Genomic DNA, 17,144 nt, shown 5'->3' with positions numbered 1-17,144 from the left:
CGCTTAGCTGAGATGTGCTTATTTCTGAGGAATAAGCACATCTAGTAAAACTTAATTCAATTAATAACCTTGCTTTTACTAAACTCCATTGAATAATTAAGTATTTGCTAGTGCTTCGTTTATCTGAGTGGAGATTAAAGGTTTTTCACAGCATGGCAGTGGTTATCAACCATTTGTTATCACGGCATAAACCTGGGGGAAAACATCTTCTACCTGCATTTTCTCTCTAAACAAGGTGTGTCTCCCAAGTCACAATCCTTGTCTCACTTGCATGTGAGCTACGTGGAAGCTCTCTGTGCCTGTTTTTTCTTATTCATAGCCTGTGCGTTTGGTACAACGAGTGCCCCAGGTGTCAAGTGGCTTGGAGATGACAAACGCTCTGGGCTGACTGAAACAGCTCTGGTGGTGGTTATTAATTTTGAGGCTTGGACCACGAATCATCACTGCTACAGCCCAGTGCTCTGTGCAGCTAGGGGAGTTAGAAATGTCTCTTTCAGTATGTGCGTTATTATTTTTGTCTTGAACCACCTGCTGAATGATCAGGAATGAGTCAGTGTCATGTACGGAATGAGTTCCCCTGGTGGGTCCCTTTGTGACTTGCTGCAGAGTGATGGAGGCGTGGGGTGGAAGGGGAAGGACATTCCGGGTACAGAAAAACCCTGCAACACCCACCAGAAGGCTCTTGAAAGTACCTCAAAGAGCAAGTTAGGAAGTGGTGTGTTGCTTAGCAAAAAGGTGAAAATAAGATAGGACACTTCCATCTGGGTGAGCAAAAAGTCATCAGGGTTGTAAGCAAAGAGGTCTGTGCGGAGCACTTGTGGGTCTGCCCTCTGTAAGTGCACCATTTGGTTAAAGTGGCTCCTTACCACTTCAGGAAAACTATCAGACTGGAAAGCCAGTCCTGATACTGGTGCCCACCCACAGTATGGATGTATTTGCATGTATCTGTGGTTCAGGCTGTTTTCATGTTATCCTTATTCATCCTGCAATTAATATCTTTATTCCTACTTCCAACACCTTTGTGGTTTTGTCTTCCTCTGCTTACCCTCCCCTTGGTCCTGGTCTGAATCTACCTCCCTCTAAGCAGAGGTTTGTCCTTGGGTAATGCCTGGCCTGCTTTGCCAAGGTGTTTATCTTCTGCAATGCAGATATCAAACTTTTCAGTTCAGTGTTTCCAGAGGCAGGTTGGCTGAGGCAGCACAGGGGAAGGCTCCTTGGAGAAGCACGTTTGCCTTCACTGACCCCTCCAGAAATTTGGAAGGAAAGTCAAAGGGTGCGGAATATCAGACCAGGAGATGAGGAGAAGGGAGAAACAAAAGTTCTGCAGCAGCAACAGGCACTGTGTCTGCTGGCTGCTTCATGGGACTTGATGTGAATTCAAAAGGATATTTATTACTGATGAAAAGAAAGCTAAAAAAGACTTGATTTTTCTGCTCTTAGGCTGCAAAATCCCACAGTGACTTAGAAGAAATTGAAGTCCTTACATCCAGTGGTGACTTTGAACTGGAAGGCGAGCCTCTTATTTCATGGGGTTTGACTGTAAAAGCATCTTGTAGCCAGTAGTCAGCTCCTTGCAGGAGCCTTTAGCTGCATACCACAAATATAACCCCTGCTGCACAATATCCTTCCTCCTTATGGAGAAAAGATACAACGAAATGACAGTAAATGCCATGGCATTTCTGCACATTATTGATTTGAGGGGCAGCTGCTCCCATTCCAGTTGCTGCTCCACCACTCGGCACCCAGGCTGCGTAAATTCACAGCAGATGAAATTCACATTTCATTTGCTGCTGGTTGTAAAGGGGAGCTCGGACCAGCAGCGAATGCCAGTGCCAAGGACACCTGATCAAATCTAGTTGTGCAGATTCCTGCCCCCTTTCCATCAGCTGGGCAAGCTGCAGGGCGTTTTAGTGCTGCAGCAAAGCTGGACTCCCTGTCCTCTCACAGATGGCAGAAATGGGGAATACTTTGAGAGGGAACGAATACACCTCTTTAGTGGTCATCCCTCCATGTCTGTGGAGCATTTTGGAAAGCAGATCTTTCAGCGTAGCCCAGTGTGGAGGTGATGAGCAGCAAGCAGAAGCCTACAGAGAGCTGTATCCTTCCTTCTCATTGCACACCATGCTCACCAGGTGAAAGCTCTGTGGTGTTTGAGAGTTCCCTTCAAATCCTGGCTTTAGCTCAGTTATTTGGAGCCTTGGTGCTCTGCAAAATTTCACCGTTTATCAACCCCCATGCAGAGAAGCTGAGCTGTAGTAAACGCCTGGTGCTGCTGAGCAGGATAATGCGTGTGATGAAAAGGAAGGTGCCCAACTCTCAGCTGTGCTTGTGACGCACACTTTGCCTAACCACAGCTGCTTTGTACTCAAGGACACGGTTTCAACTTTAACCCAGGCTGTTCACAGCTTCTTTTACCAGCTTATCCTTCTGAATGCTGCTGGCCATATCCTGTCCTAGCCTTAGCTTCTTTGCATCCTTCTGCCCCTCTCCCAGTGCTGACGGGAAGGTAATTTGGTGGTGAGAAGGGTCCCAGGCCAGAGCTGGGAGCCATGGAGTTGTATGTGATGAGGAAATGTGTGTCAGCTGCCCTCAGTATTTTCCTGAGGATGGGGACAAGTAGGGGCTAAAACCTTGTAGGCTGGTGCTGCTCCCTGAGAGGAGTGGCTCTCGGGTCTGCCTCAGCGATCTGGGCAAGTAGTAGTGAATTAGGGGTCTTACTGTAAAAGTATGATACCCCAGCAATGAATCGCCATTTGCACCAGCTCCCTCTGCTCCAAACTATTTCCCTGGCTGCAGAAATACGTCCATCTGCCCCTCTCATGTTCCATCTACATCTCCAAAAATATTTCCAGCCTCTGCAGTGAGGGTTTCTTGAGTGAACTCTTCTTCTGGCCTTCCACATCCCTCCTGGTGTTGCAGCAGTGCAACACCCCTGCAGGCTGGGAGCACCTGGAGATGACAAACCACTGCCGGGGAAGGTTGCTCAGAAAGGTAACGATGCCTTTCAGGAAGAAGAAATAATACATAGGTAGAAAGAAGGGGCTTGATGAGCTGGGCAAGGGTGTTGCGCTTGGGAGGTACAACCAAATGCAGCATTCACAAGGGGGGCTAGGTTCAAACTTTCTCTCATCTTCAGGAAGTGTGCTGGCTTACACTGGCTTGTTTCTCATTGCTGAAGGATCCTTTGACTTCATCAAATTCGTTTTGACTTCTGTAGAAGGAGCAGAACATCCATGACCTTGGGCTCCATGCATGCAGCTGTATTGAGGCAGCGTCAGTGCCTGTGTCTGGGGATCAGGGCTTCTGGGTGCCAGTCACTGCAGGAGAGAGATCATCCTTTCTGCTGCAAGCAAAATGCTACAGGAAAAAACAGCTGTCATAGCTGGCAGCTGCTGGTGGACTACATGCAGATTTAATGTGAAGGAAAAGCAGCAAATCTGTTGGCCTCAGTGCATAGCTCACCAGATGCTGGGGCTGTGGCATCCACATCTGACGTCTCACCTCCAGCACAAAGCACTCCTGGTGCCTAGGGCAAGGCAGAAGAGGTGCAGTTGTCAGGGTTGCTGTTCATAGGAAGCATGGTAATCCCAGATGTGATGCTTGGAAATATTTCTACACACAAAACACTTCTGACCTTGTGCCTGCAGATAGAGTTTTGTGCTCTCAGGCATATTTTATGTTAAAGGTGGGTACTTCTAGAGAAAGAATTTGGCATGAGTTATAAAGCCATAAATGTAAGAGCTCTTAGACAAAGTACACAAGGCTGTGCTGTCTGCCTGGGCTTTCATATCACCATCATCTGTCTTGCCTTGCCAAATTTGTTTGTTGCTTTTTGCTGTCAGTATAGATAAACTAGTGCTAACGTAATCCACAATATTATTATTTTTTACTCTTGTGCTATGGAGCCAAAAGCTCTGCTTAGTTAAATCAGTGCCCACCTAAGTCACTGGCCAGGGCAGCCGTGGAATAAACTGTCTGCCTGTGTGCCTGGGAGTCACGGCTGTCCTGCACCCCTGCCATGTCAGGCCTGTGAAATTGGAGAGCCAGGCGTGAAATCAGCAGCTGCTACAAGTGTAGTTCATTCTGCTGACAACAACGTACGAAATTAGTGTAGGTGTTTCCTGCAGCCCCGTGTGAGAACCTGCAGACCAGTTTCTTCCATTCTGGTTTAACATTTAGGGTTAGGATTACGCACAACTGCAGAAGCGCTGCAGCAAGATGTGACCTCGTGTCTGGGCTCCTGCACGGCCTCCAAGGAGGGAGGGAAGGGGGGGAAGGCAGGTGACAAAGACAAAACTTGCATATGCCTTCTCTATGTCTCCTCATGGGGGTAAGTCTGGTTAATTGGCCAAACCAGTTGGAAAAAAAAAAATTTTTTTTTAATATGAAATTTCTTTGCTATGGAAAAATCTTTCATTCAAGCCATTTTGGATTCAACTGAATAGACACAGCTGAGGAACACCCCAAAGAAGTGGAGAGCAATTTCCATTCCCCTACAGAGATGGAGAGGCTGGAGCGTGAGGGAGACATCGCCAGCTGGACCCACGGCTGCACAGCAGCCAAGGCTGCCGTTCGGAGCCACATCTATACTTCTTCAGCTGTGGTTTATTGCTCATTTAATATTGTCTGTCTCTTCCCCCGTTGTTCCCTCCCAGTTCTGCCATTTCAATCGAGCTGCTGTTTCAAAAGCTAGAACAAAAAGGAGATGTAAAAGGTGTTAAAGATGTCAACCGGAGTTATCAACACCCTTCTTTCAGGTGCAGTCTGCCCCTAGGTTGCATGGTAACTTATGAAAGACTTCTCTCTTTCCTGGTTTGGACCATTGATGTATTTTGCCTGTAACAGAGGCCAGGGCTGCTCTGCATGTGGGCAGGCTGTGCACGGATGTTTGTAGCTGCAGTAGCAGTGGTCTCTGTGGCTGCTGCGGTTTCGACTCAAAATATGCCTGGTTTGGTAGCTCCGCATTAAGTATGTTTCAAACGAAAATCGTACTGTCAGGAATGGGCATCAGCTCTGACGTATTTTGTATTTGAAATATTTCATCATGGGTGAATGGGGACGAGATTCCTGACAGCTGATTTTCAACTATACAGAATTTGCACGTACAGGGACTGCCTGCTCGCCCTGCCCCAGCTGCTGCTGCTACCTTGGCTCCACAGGGGCAGATGGGGTGGGTGCAAGGGAATGCCAGAGGGGAGAGACAGGGGCAGAAATGTCTCTGGGTATCATTTTTATGCAACCAGTTATTTCCTCCGCCTCCCCCTCAAAAAAAGGAAAAAAAAAGCAGGGGGGTGGAAAGCAGCTTCAGGTCAGCCAGAAGACTTTGCTAGTCAAATGTAGCCAGCTGTCTGAATGAAGTTTCTCTTGGGAAAGTTCAAGCATTTTATTTTGGACTTTTTAGCAAAACTCTTTTGTTTCTCAGTGGCTTTTGTTTGGGGGTTGAACTAATTGCAATTACAAACGTGAAAAAAAGGGTTGAGGATGCGGGAAAATTAAAGCAAATGCTGAGCTGGAAGCCAAGTGAATGTGAGGGGTGGGGACGGGTTGGTGAGAGAGGTAATATTGTAGGTCAGGAGTGATGCACGCTGGGGGGTTTCCTTCAATGTGGTTGTTGTTGTTTTGGCTCTCCCACCAATTGAGAAAATGCCTTATATTGCATGACTGTAAACTGTAACAGTCTTGGATCAGAGACGATTTGTACATACGTGTATATAGCATTTGCCAGAGAATATGACAAAAACTCTGACATTCCTGACTTCTGCTAGGCCTTCACCTAACATCCAATACACAAGGTAATGGATGCTTTTTTTCTTGTAGTCTCTTGGAGATTATTTTTCTACCACGTCTCAAATATCTGGTGAACTCTGTGATACAAATATAAGATTATGGCTATTCTAGGCTTATATTTAAATGTTCAGGCTAGGCAAATATTGCATATGATGTGTATATTTTCCCCTCTTAGGCATAGGGAAAGTACTGCTTTTGCCCTTGGTTCATTATGAATGTATGGCAGAGGCACCCGGGAGTTACCGAGGTGGTTACTGCTCAGATCAGTAAGCAGATAAGTGGATCATGTCCTCTTTGCTCTCGTAGTTTTGAAATTGGTTTGCAAAACTCCACTTTCTAATCTGTCGCCTTAATCCAAGCTCATCACTTCATTTCAGACTGGCTCCTGATTCTTTGAATGATCAAGTAAGCTCTTTGTTCCCCGGCTAAAAATATAATCCATTCAACAAAGCTGCAATTAATATTTTCCTGTCACCATGCCCTGTGCTTTATCAAGATTTCAGATCAAATGTGGGCATTCAGATGTGAAGAAGGCACCGCTTCATGATTTTACCCGTTCAGTTTGGTGGTAGTTGGGTAGAAGAAAAAAAAAGTCTCCAAAAAGGGAAAACTTGATAGTGACATAATGTTAGCAAGTCTTTTAATTTGATAATGTATTTCTTGATGAGGAATCTGAGCTTCTGAAGGCTTTTATTTCTGAGGATGATGAAAATCAGCCCTCTGGGAAATGATTCCTCCGCAGTGTAGCTCTTTAATTTGGCTGTCTGAGCCCTTTAATAATGTTACTGCTTTCTAATTGGAAGTCACTTCAAGGCAGACTGGGTTTTGATTGTGATTGATTTAATACACACTTATTGTAGCTGGTCTTGAGAAACCTATCTTGACATGGAATAAAGTTATTAATAAGCTCTGCCATATATTCTTGATCCGTGGCTGGTGCAGGGGTACGGCCTTCATGCTTTAATTCGACCCTGTTGTACCTTGTGGAGATGTATTCTGGGGACTGGGAACTGTCGTGGGGAAACAACAGCAGTTAGTTCTTCTGCAGAGGGAAACAGATTAACTATCTGTCTATCCATTTATCTCCAGATGGGCAAATTCTCCAAAACCTGACATTTGACTCATCGTGGAGCAATTGTAAGGGAAGCTGGTGAGTTTGATGCATTTGTCTTTTATCCTTGCTTGAGCTCTGTCTTCTTGCAGGGCTATGAAGGAACGTGAGCCCTGCAAGCACTCGGTGCAGCTCCCTCCCTGAGATGTTTGCCCCTCCTGAAGGAGAGGAGTGCATGTGAAGGAAAAGGAGAGAGGAGAAGCCACTTTGCACCCTGTTGCTCAGAGAGATCCACAGTAAGCACCTCTTTGCCGGGTCCCTCCAGGACTTTTTGCAGTGTTGAATGCCTCTGCTGAATTCCCTGGGACAGCTTCTACCAACAGCAATGAATTTAAGTCTCAATCAGGATAGAAGGAATCATGATTTCATCTTCTCTGTCTCCAGAAAGCAAGTAGGAGCCATTCAGCTTCCAACTCTTTACCTACCGGAGCACAAAATCTTCCTGCTTATTGTCTCAGTTAAGCTGCAGTTGAATTGTGTTAGTTTTAGTTCATAACTGAAGTCCAAGTGCTGGCTAGGGCCATAACACTTTCCCTCTTGACAAGCTCACTTTTTAGAGTTTAAGACCAAGGAATCTTTTCAGCAACCCCATTAATGATCTGAGAGCAGCGTATATTAAAATGTCAGTCAGTTTCTTTTAATTATGCCTGTAGCAATCTAGGAGAGCTGTTGGTTTTATTATGAGGATGCTATCACTTTTGACAGATTAAGAAGCTGGTTCTGATGGGACACCCGTTCTGTAAAAGCACAAGAGGAGGGCAGGCTTCTTGGGATAAAACTGGCCCTTAGCCCATTGCAAGTTATAGGTCCTGACCCAAAGGAGGAGTGGGAGTTTCCATAAGACCTCCACCGACGTTACCTGAAACAATGTGATGCAATGGTAAGAACTTGTGCTAACCTTTTGTTGTGGGTGATGCACCCTGCAGTGACCAGGACAACCTGTCCCCTTCTGCTTGGGGTGCTCAGGCGTGCTGGCTGCAGGTCCCTCTGGGGCTGGTAGGTGTGGGCCATGCAGGCAGCGCTGTGCATCAGGGGGTGCCAGCGGCACCGCAGCAGAGCCCCTCTGGATTTGAAAATCTGGGCTCTGTTCCTCTTCCCCAGTAACGACGCGTTGTTTCAGTGATGTAAAACGCAGCCTCACCTCTGAAGTGTGGCGTCGATGAGCTGGCTGCTTTAACATCTTGCTGAAAGCCATTGTGTTTTATTTTCCAAGCGAGCTTTGCTTTCTCATGATGTAAGAGAGTGAACGACTTGTGCAGGGATCCTGGCTCTTACCTACAGAAAGCATTAAGAAATGCGTCCTAGTGCACGGGAGCCTTACCACTGACTTCAGCGGGTGTAAGATTCAGCTCTGTGCCTGAGCTCTGACGCACTTGGTGCTGGCAGATGCAGAGATTTCCCTGCGCACATGATGAATTTACATGGCTTGGCTTCACATCACTTGCACTCATTCCTCTGCCAGCTGTCGCAGGGCTCACGTGTCGTGCCAGCAGTACCAGCTCTTCGGCACATTTCTCCATCGTCCCTATCACAGGACTCACATCTGTCTGCCTCCCTTTTTCAGAGGCTCTTGTCTCATTTGCAGTGGCAGAAAATGAAAAATATAAAGCGCTGAGTCACCAGGTAATGATAACAAAATGTCATTTGTGCCCGACCAAATTAATTCTGTGTTGCCTATAGCATGATGAGCGACTTTCAGTCCAATGGTCTGCCAAGGACAGCAAAAGTTCTGCATGCTGATGCCGTCCCTATCACATCCCCTCACTAAATTCCCCTAAAGCATGTCCTGCTGCATCACCTTACAGCCTGTGTGCCCAAGGTAGCTGTAACCAGCTAGCGTGGGAGCTGTGACAAAGCTCACCAGAGCTGGCTGCTGTGGTATTTGCTCAGCCCTGATGGGTCCTGCAGCCTCTGCCACGTCTGTCTTGCCCTCCTCTGCCTGGGGATCCTTCTAGGTGGGTGCAGGGGAGTGATAGAAAGATTACCAGCACTCAAATTCTGTTTTTATTTTTTTTTGGTGAAAGCAGTGGCTGGCTTCACATGCTTACCACCAGCCCGGTGCAGATGCAGCATCTCAAAACACCAATTTCTGTGTCCTGGGTGGAAGGATCAGCTTTAGTCCAGCTACCAGTCCCCGAGCCCCTGGCAGCAAGTAATCAGATGAGTCATGATGGAAAGACGATTTACAGCTGGAGGGCCAGGAGGACACAGGAGCAAACCATCCTATACTTACAGAGCTTAGGCAGAGGGTTAATGCATGGGGCTGCTGCTGGCAGATTGTGCCCAAGTGCAGGAAATGCAGGGCAGGTGTAGTAGATGAGATCTGTTAAAATGAAGGGTGAAGGAACCTGATGCCTTACAGGATGGGAGCTGACTGAAGATGCAGTCACAGTGTGGTATGAGGGCTTTGCCTCACGTGGCCTCAGAGTAGCAGCCCAATGCAGGGGTTTCTGTGCCAGGTCCCAAAGAAAAGGTATCCAGGGGCACAGGCATGGCTCAGACCTGCTGGGCAGATGTGCTGGCTATGCTGGTGGTATCCTGGGACATCTTTCCCAAATGCTGGTTGTCTCTCCAATACCCTAATACCCTTCCCTTGCCAAGAGGTGAATCCTGAGCCCAGCAGCAGGGCAGGACAGGCAGCTGGGTGGGCACTGTGACAGCCCCCAACACCTCTGGAGGCAGGTGGGATGTGGAGAGCTTCTAGGGGTGCTTTGCAGTGAAGCCGAGGGTGAAACAGCTGGGGTGCTGCTGGTTCTGGTGTCTTCTTCTCCATTTTGTGGGTCTCTATTGCTCTTGTTTAGCTGATTAACTTGGAAAGTCTCCTCTAGATATGGGATGTGGCCTGATGAAAGAGCTTGCCATGGTCAGAAGCAAGCTGTAACTGCTCCAACACTTCAGTGGCTCAGGTGCCAGGGAGCTATCTAGAGGGCTTGCTTTTTCCATCTGTGCTGGGAAACCGGGCTGGCATTTGTGGCTCATGCACACATAAAAATGGGCATGTAGGTAGGTATTCATACAGAGGAAAAACGTGTTATCTAGTAGCTTCTGCAAGAGGTCTGACTGCCAAAATGTTCACAGGAACTGGCGGAGGTCTGTCAGACTGAAATGAGGAGTTTGTTATTTGTGAGGATTTAGTCACAATATTGATTGGAAGTCGTAAGGAATTGTAGGAGTCCTAGAGAAACAGGCTGCCTAAGTGGGTTTGCCTGGCCTTCCTCCCAGCGTTGGGCTTTGCATGTGTGAAATGCTTGTGGCAGCCTGCTGTCTGCTTCTGCTCAGCATACGGATGGCTTCTTTGCTCTAGAAACTGCTGTTTTCTAGTGGAGGATAAAAGGATTTCTGTGATATCTGGCTTACCTGCACTTTAAGAAGCATTTGGGAGGGAATGAAACCAAAGGAGGGGGATTACAGCTTTGTTTTCCTTGCCAGTGAGCTGACAGCAGTTTGTTCCTCTCGTGCTTGCCTGACTCATGAAACAATTTTCTAAATCTAGCAGGAGTACCTTTATGTTGTACTTCTGCCAGCAACAAAAAGAAAATCTCCAGCTTCTCTTAGTTAAACAAGGAGTCAAAATCTGTCTGCTTTTCCAGGCTCTAATGCTTTTTGCTGGAGACACCCTTCCTATGCCGGGTTATCCTGTGCAAACACTTCAGATGCTTCAGCTTTGGGAACATCCCTTGAACCTAGAAGCCTTTAAAAATATAAAATCCCTGAAGGTCTTTCGGTCAAACCATTTATTTTTATTCTTTTTTTTTTTGTCCAGGCTTACTTTGCAGTAGTGGGCTGTGATGTTCAGTGTGGCTGTGCCCTGGATTGCCCAGTGCTGGGGGGAGGTTTTCTACATGAATTGCTCTGTATAAATAAACCCTTGACAACAGTGAAGAAAAATGCAGGCTTTTGCTGTAAAAGTGCATCATCTAGTTCTTATTCTTCAAGAATTCTTCCACCAAATCATCACAAATCACTGCTGCTTCCTCATTGCTGTGTTGTCTGACAGCAATATTTTTGTATATAGAGACAAACAGAAGATGAATAGAGAAAAAAAGCAATAACTATACAGGATCCTAAAAGCCTGTTGGGCAATTGCCCCCTGGAAAGAAGAGCTTCGCAGCATGTGCGTGGGAATTTTAACTCTTGGCAACCATTTACAATAACTTGATAATCTTGTTTTCCTATAATTTTTTTGGCCTGGCTCTAGGATGCTGATGATCTGCTGTTGTCCCCTCGGAGCGTACATCAGTGCAAGCTGCTTCATTTTCCTGGGGTGCCCTAGAACAGGAGGAGAAAGCTGAGGATGGAAATTGAAGCTATGTTGGTATGTTTTCTGGGCTTGATGTGGAGCAGCATCCTTGTGCAAAGTGAGACATCCAGCACACAAAGGGTCTCTCTGTGACTGCAGGCTGGGTGAGGGGGAGGTGGCATCAGCTGAGCTACCCTCATCCAGCAGCACATAACCAGAGCAGTAAGATGGGGATGTGGTATTACCTGCAGTTATCTGTGCACATAGCACGCAGATGTCTTTCACTGCTGAGGGTCTGGAACTTCTTCATGGGCACTTGGCAGGAGGTGTTGGTGCCTTGCCTCAGCTCAGCATTCTTCATTAGCCCTGTCTCAGCACCCAGAGGATGCTATTGCAGTGCATGGCTGTTCTGTTTAGGCTGCTGCAAGATTTACTAGCTCTCCAGCTGCTGTTAATAATGATGTATTTGTCATGTGCTGTTTAATTAGTATGGAGCATGAATCACAATAAAGGAAAGGAAGAGAGCTGAGGTAAATGTCAGTTGATACACCAACAATGTGGCTGCAGACAAAATGCCTCTGTACGCTGGCCACACAATACTGAGATCCCTATTACAACATGTGGCTGAATAAGCATGGGGGCAGTGAAGATGCACTGATGCTGCCTCTTCCCTGCAGGCATGAAGACCTTGCAGGGACAGCTTTTTTTCTCCACACTTAGCACCTGCGTGGCATTCAATACCTGTTATCACAGAAGAGCAAATAAAGAGCACACTGCCTGTCTTGCAGAAGCCAAGGGCAAAGCCTGCCGTCATCTTCACTGATGTGCGTTGGCAGTGTTTGACACTGGCTGGATTAGCTTGTTTAATTTGCTGGCTGTGTGGCTTTCCAAGTGATAAGTGCAATGAAATGACCAGGGTTTGGTTAGTGCTGATGTGCTTGTTATTCTTAAACATTTCTTTGGGATACAGCTGCTCTGAGGGTTTCAGACCAAACCTGTGTGAGCTGCTGGGCTTGCTGCCAGCCACATACATGGTAAGAGAAGGTCTTCCCTGCTGCTCTTCGGGTGAAGATGAGCAAATGTCATATCTCTACACTTCAAAGAGGTTGGGATTAACAGAGCGCCCTAATGCCATGCGGCAAATGGGTGCTGGCTGTCTCCTGGATGCCAGGTGGACACACGGATGTGAGTATGAGCAAGCTGGGGAGGGACTTGAGTTGCCAGGAGCCTTTAGGTTGGGCTGAATTCAAGTGCCACTACTCTTCATTTTATGCCCCACAGGACCTAATCTGTGAACAGCTTTGCCAGCTATTTGGGACTGGTCCTGCAGCCATGAAGGCACCTGCTTGTGGAGTGAATTCATCCTTGGATCTTTAGCTGGCATGAACCCTGAGGTTGTAGGTGATCATCATTGGGGTTTTGATGTGCGTGGCCATGGATCCTGTGCCAGCTGCTTCCTTTGTAGCATGTTTTGGGGACCTGCCCTCGCTCCTAACCCAATGCAGGATGACCCAGCTGCTCTCTGACAGAGGAACCAGGATTTTATGGGATGCCTTTTCCTGTTGTGCCATATTGTATATCCACATGGTAACAGGAAAGACTGGTGTCTGGCTGTGGAGGAGCTGGGCAGGATGCCTGGTGCCCTAGAAAAGGGGCAGAGGCAGTACCCTGTCCCTGCTCCACAGGCAGTCTGAGGCTGGTCCTGCACCTGCTGAAGGTGGCTGGAGTCTGGGTGCTGCCTCCTGTGGGATGGGTGCGGGCAGCAGGAGGCTGCTGAGCTGGGGGACAGGGAGCTGGTGGGGATGGGTGAAGGTGAGGAGGCAGGGTGCAGATGGAGATAGCCAGGCACCCACAAGTGATGTTGACTTCTGCTAAGGGACGGCCTCACCTCCTAAGGAAAACTTTCTTTTCCATGGCAGGAGGAGAAGACTTGCAGTCTTTGTGCTGTCCTCCCTAGGACAGCAGCTTTGGTACACAGGTTATTTTCTGTGCAGGCACTTAAAGCAGTGGGGATGTCCTGCAGATCTAGCTTGTGAATGTGCGTGAAGCCCTGCACTTTAAAGCAAGCTATAAAATGGACCAACAGTGGAGGCCCTTGCCAAAACAGTAGGCCTGCTATGGGAGAAAACCCTCAGCTCAGCAGCTGAGGGTGGAATGGCTGTTGATCTTTGTGCTGGGATGTGTCAAATTGACACTAAAAAAAAACTTATCCAGAAAATGTTCTGATAAGAGCTGTGCTGATGAAATTCAGTGGCATCAATGAGTGTGCTGTCTGCTCTACAGTTTTGCTTGCTTATGAAAGCCTTGGTGTTTGCTCAGAGGTTGGATTTGCATACAAAGAAAGAGTAATGACACTGCTGTGTGTTTTAAAGGGCATTAAGAAGTGTTGCCTTTTAAAATGATAGGCAAATACTTGCCTGTATGAGTAAAAGTAAACTAGCAATATTTCAGAAAGGAGTCAGTCTGGGTAAGTGAGACCTAAATGTTTTTCAGAGTGTCTGCCTGTGCTGATCTTCTCTGCTAATTAGTGCACTGTTTTACTTATGGTGTGTTAATAAATTGATGGAGGCTTGAACCTATCTTTTCTGAGAGTCAATAGAAATTGACTCTCAGAACAGATAGGCACAAATCCTGTGCTTGTGTCAGCCTTAACTCATTTAGTATGGCTTGGGGCCTTAAGCTTATACTGGTGAAAACTATGAGACAGGAAGGGTGTTGGAGAGCCTGTGTTAATTCTGTGTGCTACGCAGTGAGCCTTGACTACAGTCTTTCCTTCAACTGGGTGCTCTGAGGTTTCATCTCTCAGGTGTCTCTGCCACCATGCCACCTCTTTTCCCAAAGCATGTTGGAAAGTAATTTATTTGGAGGCATCTGTTTTCTGTCAAATCTGGCTGAAATCTGCCAGTGTGGAGGGTAGGTGAAAAGGAACATAAAATGTGTTGCCTATAGGTACTAGAAGTACAACTGCATAGCTCTTGTCTTGCAGAGCCAGGTAGGAATATGTACGAAGGAAGGTAGTGCTGCCAACCCCAGTGAAGTCGCTGTGCACCTTGGTCCCCTATGGATGTGTGGAAATCTGCCCTGATTCAGGTAATCATGACAAAACAGTAGTGTTTTCGAAGGGATGGCACTATGTGGCCATTTTCTTCCTTTTGGGACCTCATGTACTGATTGCTGAGCCCACCCTTTTGCACATGGCTTTGGGCTTTTCCTTCTTGATGCAGTGCCTGATGCTTTGAGGCCATGTTCTCCATAGGTGGTGATGAGGGGGGAAGTGCTGAACCCAGCCTGGAAAGTTCAAATGCTGTAGCACACTGCAAAGCACTTGAAAAATGACATCACATGCAAAACAGCTGCCAAATTGGGGAAGTTTGCTTTTGGCAGGCAGAGAGGGCAATGAGACAAAGCACAGAAATGAGCTTTTAAAGAAATTTCTAAACAGGACTGGCTAGGCAGCCTGTTCTGCAGGAGGAGTTATCTGTGTGGTTGGATGTGAGGGAGGATCCTAGCGTATTCTTGTACTTGGAATATTAAATAATCTAATTTTAGGATGAAGTTATTTGCTTCTCTGCAGCACATTCTCTTCTGGTCCTTTTAATATTACTGGTGCTGGGAAAAGAAAGAAGCTCCATCACAAGTTCTTCATCTGGACTGCACGGTCTCTTCCACGAGGGTGGGCAGGCGCTATCTCGCTTGCTGATCTGTGCCTGTGCAGTGACGTCCTGGAGGATGTCATCAATGAGTGCTGTTCACAGCTACTGCTGGGCTGCTAAATCCGATACCCGAGGACACCAGTGAGGGCAAGAATTACCAGTGTGTGGAGACTTGCAGCCTCCTTTTGCCTCCATTTTTCCTGTCAGCACTCAAACCAAGCCCAAGGAAGATGCAACGTGCCCTTCTCCTAAGAGTTTTCTATTATGTATGCTGTATTCCTCATGCTTTATCTCTCATGCAGAAGAAGCATAGTTTTTTTTTTTGTTGTTGTTTTTTTTTTTTTTCAAAAAGCTTTCTTTCTAAGCCTCTGTGGTATCAATCCAGGCACAAAGGAAAATCTTACAGAGAAAAGAAATGGACAGAGTGGGAACTGTGTGTAACCACTATGCACGTGGTGGTGACACAGACCCCTGTCTTACTCTGCAGTCTGTGGCTGGTGGGCTTCATGATCATGTTCAGTGGTGGCATGTTTCTTGTTTGGCAATTGTCTTCTTGATGGTCTTTTCTTATGTACTTGCGGTTAATTATTATTTATATATACTGCATGTACAGTATGTAATGTAGTAATACCAAGGATATGGCTGAATATTTGTATCCTGTTATTTTCATCACCCATCTCCACCCAGTTCTTTCACCTCACTATTTTTCCTTCTGTGTAAGATTTGGAGCAGGGAGCACATGTGCTTTTTGTGTTTCAGGAGCCACCTAACATTAGTGGAGGCTGAAAAAATGAGGAATGCCAAGTTGTATGTAACAAGGATCACCGAGGTCCTGACGATGACAGAAGCATTTGGCCTCAGCCTCCCCTCCTTCTGTGGGAGCAGCAATTTGTGTCAGGGCCTTCAGCAGCTCCATGGTAGTTCTGTGTGAAGGAGAAGAGCCTCTTCTGGCTGCTGCAGGTGTGATGCATCATTCAGGAGAAATGAACTTTCTTAGGGTAGCGCAGATTCCATTTCTCAAAACGAGAAGTTGGTTTGGGTTTGCGGTGATGAAGTGAAGGTAACCAGCCTCTGGCATCCAGAAAAAGCTGAGTTCAGAGATGTGGCTTGAAGCCAGAGATCGTCGCACAAGGCCTTGTAAGATCACAGAGGCTGACATGTCTGTTCTGATTTCTGAGCTCATCTCTGATACCCTTGAGCTGTGGCACAACACAGAGCCTTTCCCTATTAATTTTTCACTGGTCACAAAGGCATTATTTATGAATTTTTATGTGGCACAAATAAAACTGTGTTGATGCAAAACACAACAAATCCCAGATGAAAAGACAAGAGGGGACAGCCACGTGGAAGGAGAATGAGGCCAGTGAAGAGGCGCTTCTCTAGGTACAGTTTGTAAATAAACTCCAGTGAAAATGGAGGTGTCAGCCATGTGAGGAGCCATTAAGGGGCTGGGGCATTAACAACTGAGTCTGGACACCGAGTCTGTAAGGATGCTGTGCTGGTAGTTTACTGGAGCTGACTGCTAGATCTGCCCTCAAGAGCAGGCCTTGTAAAAATGAAACAACCGCACCCACCCTCGAGCTGGAAAATATCAAAACCAAACAAAAAGCTTTCTTTGTCATCAATAATACACTCCTTTCTCTATTGTCTCTTGTGTGGCCGTGCCAAGAGCTGCTCCCTGACTCATGCCTGTCCTCTGGGGAATGGCCTATGTGAAGGCATGACATGGGACAAAGTCACCGTGAGGAGGCATGTCCTGGTGGTGCTGTGACAGGTAGGTGGTGCTATGACCTCTGATCTTCCACGTTGGCCACGGCTTGTTGTTCAGCATTAGAGGCCACCTCCAGTTCCTCCTTGACTACAGGGAGCTCACGCTGGGATGAGTTTGGCCATAAATCCCTCTGGGATGTTCTAGTGCCTGTGGATGTGTTCAAGGAGTTGGACGGGATATATATTACTATGGGAAAAGACACAAGGCCAAATCTGTAGTACAGTTGGGCATCCCAGTAGAGTTTCCCAAATTCAAATGACCATCCGCCAATTCAGCACATTCCCTTCAGCATTTGATCATAGACATGGTAAGTGAGAGGAGTTGTATTTATAGAAGTTATCCCACTGTCTTTGATGCTTAGAGTCCTTAGTGAGAGGCTTTGCACTTCTTATCTAGAGTGCATGGCTGACCCTGCCTCATGAGGTAAGAGAGGGATCATGGAGCTTCTGCTCTTTTTAATGGTCAATGGCCTCAGGAGAGGGGTGGGTCTGGCATCCTTGTAAAACACTGTGGAAGGGGGTGGCTCAGCCACCAAGACCCCAAAGTCTTCTTGCATGTGGGTGGCAGGGAATGGTGAGCAGG

General features: G+C 46.9%; 1 long non-coding RNA gene across 4 annotated transcripts in view; it reads left to right on the top strand.

Annotated features, from left to right (window-relative positions):
- The window catches only part of LOC106019054 (uncharacterized), a 177,971-nt gene extending 161,319 nt beyond the window's left edge, over window positions 1-16,652 (top strand). The window contains exons 11-12 of one of the 4 annotated variants that reach the window (XR_011808086.1): window positions 11,097-11,213; window positions 14,125-16,652. This is a non-coding gene — a long non-coding RNA (uncharacterized lncRNA). Of the gene's footprint in view, window positions 1-6,990; window positions 7,135-7,603; window positions 8,810-11,096; window positions 11,963-12,108; window positions 12,283-14,124 lie in introns of those variants that run through there. The other 3 variants (XR_005264810.2, XR_011808088.1, XR_011808085.1) reach the window with 3 other exon arrangements.
- The last annotated feature ends 492 nt before the right edge of the window (window positions 16,653-17,144 follow it).

The sequence above is a fragment of the Anas platyrhynchos genome, chromosome 3, assembly GCF_047663525.1.
Source record: "Anas platyrhynchos isolate ZD024472 breed Pekin duck chromosome 3, IASCAAS_PekinDuck_T2T, whole genome shotgun sequence".
Lineage (NCBI taxonomy): Eukaryota > Metazoa > Chordata > Aves > Anseriformes > Anatidae > Anas > Anas platyrhynchos.
This window is presented reverse-complemented; position numbering and strand designations above follow the sequence as displayed.